Raw genomic sequence first — 3,133 nt, 5'->3', positions numbered from 1 at the left:
AAAAAAAGAAAGGAGGGAGGGAGGGAAACAAGGAGGGAGGGAGGGAGAGAAGAAGGAATTACACCAGATGCTTAAGTTATTGCTGTTAAAAAAGAGAGAAAGAAAAGAAAGAAACTACACCAGAGACCAGGTGTGGGTGTTGTATCTGACTCTGCCTTTCACCAGATGAATGACAATTAGTGCCTTTAGACCTCAGTCTCTCCATTTGTGAAACAGCAAAATATATATATTCGGGAGACATATAGATGTCATATATAATAGATATACATCATATCTATATAAATTCACCTTAAAGGTTTGTGCAAGGATTAAGTGAAATAAATATGTGCCTAAAGTTCTTGGAGCAATGCTCAGAACATAGTAAACGCTTAATAAATACTGGCAATTACTTACACTGCTTGAGGTAGGTAATCTTATTGCCTCCACTTTTTAAAATTGTGGTAAAAATACATAAAATTTACCATTTTAACAATTTTTCAGTGCAGTTGGTGAAGTACATTCACACTGATGTGCAACCATCACCACCACCATCCATCGCTAGAATTTTTCTCATCTTCCCAAACTAAAACTCTGTACCATTAAACAATAACTCTTATTCTCCTCCAGCAGCCACCCTTCTACTTTCTGTCTCTATGAATTTGACTACTCCAGGTACCTCATATACCTAGAGCTATATGAATAAAAAAGTATTTGTCCTTCTGTGACTGGCTTATTTCGCCTAGCATAGTGTGTTCACTGTTGATCCATGTTGTAGCGTGTCAGAATTTTCTTCCTTTTTAAGCCTGAATAATATTCCATTGTATATATATACCACATTTTGTTTATCCATTCATCTGTTGATGGATGCTTGAGTTAGTTCCATGTTTTAACTACCTGTATTGTGAATATTGCTTCCAGGAATATAGGTGCTGATAAAGCAGACTAAATATGGTCTGAGAAGGACTCCGTACATCTGTATTTGAATCCTTGTGGATGAACTGTAACATAGCCTAATAGGCAGACAAGATTGAAAACCTAACTTAGGAGTGTACACCTGTAACAATAGCTGAGTCTTTGCCAATCCCAGCAGCCTCACTTCGACCACTCATACACTGCTAGTGTTCATCAAGGCTGACACCAACCTGTAACCAATCCAGCTGTTTTTATACCTCACTTCCGATTTCTGTACATCATGTCCCTTTTTTTTTGGTCTATAAATCTTCTTCTGCTACTTGGCTGTGCTGGAGTCTCTTTGAATCCGCTGTGATTCCGGGGGCTGCCCAATTCATGAATCCTTCATTGTTCAATTAAACTCCTTTAAATTTAATTCAGCTGAAGTTTTTCTTTTAAGAGTGTATAAATACCTCTTCAAGATTCTGCTTTCAATTCCTTTGGGCATGTACCCAGAAGTTATATTGATAGATCATATGGCAAGCCTGATTTTTTTTTAACTTCAAAAAAAAATAAAAAGAGGCTGGGCACAGTGGTTCATGCCTGTAATCTCAGCACTTTGGGAGGCTGAGGCAGGCGGATCACCTGAGGTCAGGAGTTTGAGACTGGCCTGAACAACGTGGTGAAACCCCCATCTCTACTAAAAATGCAAAAACTAGTCAGGCGTGGTGGCGCATGCCTGTAGTCCCAGCTACTCAGGGTGGTTGAGGCAGGAGAATTGCTTGAACCCTGGAGACAGAGGTTGCAGTGAGCCAAGATTGCACCATTGTACTTCAGCCTGGGCGACAAGAGCGAAACTCCATCTGAAACAATAAAAAATTTAAAAATAAAAATAAAATAAAAAGAGACAAGGCCTCACTATGCTGCCCAGTCTGGTCTCAAAGTCCTGAGCTTGAGTGATCCACCCATCTCAGCCTTCCAAAGTGCTAGTATTACAAGCATGAGCCACCACACCCAGCCCTGTTTGATTTCTGTGAAACTGCTTTCCATGCTGGCTGCACCACTTTACACTCTTACCAACAGTGCACAAGGGTTCCAATTTCTCCACAACCTCATCAACACCTGTTCTGTTGTTTTGATAGTAGCCATCCTAATGGGTGTGACTTATATCTCCCCACAGTTTGGATTTGCCTTTAAGTTAAGATTAGTGATGCTGGGCATCTTTTCCTGTGCTTATCAGTTAGCCATTTGTATATCAAAGTACTTCAACTCAAGTACTTTGCCCATTTTTTAACTGGTTCTTTTTTCTTGTTGTTGTTGCTGAGTTGCAGCAAAGTGCTTTACATGCATTTACTTCTTTCTTCCCACATGTCACTCCCTAGAAGGAGTGACATCCTCCGGGGCACCTCAGGCACCCTCAGATGATAAATGAAGTCTGCAATGGTAGCTAGAGACAAGAAGTACACAAACAGGAAGGAGGGAGGGGAAGGCCAGCCAAGGAGATAAAACAAACAGGCTCCAGTTCTCTCAGTCTGGTTCATGTTAAATTAGCTACAAATTATCAGTGCCTCAAATCCAAAGACAAACTGATTTCATATAAATTTCATCCTTGAGCTTCACAAGGGGAATGGGTCTTTTGCACACTCTAGAGGCACCCTTCCAACCCCCCCAACAATGGAACAGTAGCAACAAAGACCAGAAGAAATAAGAAAAGGTCTGAGAGGCTTGGGAAGATGTTAGATCCTGTGCAAACAGCCTTTTGGAAGGAGAAACAGAGACAGTGCTTGCTCTCCCACCACATTCTTCAGAGGTGGAGTCTTAGAACCACAGTGTAATAAGGAAGTTGATGGCAACAAAACAACTGAGGCCATGATAAAAAGTTGTGCAGAAGTGCTCGCTTTGGCAGCACATATACTAAAATTGCAACGATACAGAGAAGATTAGCATGTCCCCTGCGCAAGGATGACATGCAAATTCGTGAAGAGTCCCATATTTTTAAACAAACAAGTTAAGGGCAAGATTCTTGCCAAGAGAATTAATGCGCATATTGAGCACATCAAGCACTCTAAGAGCCGAGATAGCTTCCTGAAACATGTGAAGGAAAATGATCAGTAAAAGAAAGAAGCCAAAGAGAAAGGTACCTGGGCTCAACTGAAGCGCCAGCCTGCTCCATCCAGAGAAGCACACTTCGTGAGAACCAATGGGAAGGAGCCTGAGCTGCTGGAACCTATTCCCTATGAATTCATTCAAAAATAATAATAGT

General features: G+C 41.0%; 1 non-coding gene across 1 annotated transcript; it reads left to right on the top strand.

Annotated features, from left to right (window-relative positions):
- The first annotated feature begins 2,760 nt into the window (after positions 1-2,760).
- Positions 2,761-2,867, top strand: LOC119471851. Its single transcript, XR_005200943.1, has one exon. It is a non-coding gene; the product is annotated as a U6 spliceosomal RNA (small nuclear RNA).
- The last annotated feature ends 266 nt before the right edge of the window (positions 2,868-3,133 follow it).

This window comes from Cebus imitator, unplaced genomic scaffold, assembly GCF_001604975.1.
Source record: "Cebus imitator isolate Cc_AM_T3 unplaced genomic scaffold, Cebus_imitator-1.0 Scaffold76, whole genome shotgun sequence".
Taxonomy (NCBI): domain Eukaryota; kingdom Metazoa; phylum Chordata; class Mammalia; order Primates; family Cebidae; genus Cebus; species Cebus imitator.
The sequence above is the reverse complement of the archived record's forward strand: the minus strand, read 5'-3'. Positions and strand labels throughout refer to the sequence as shown.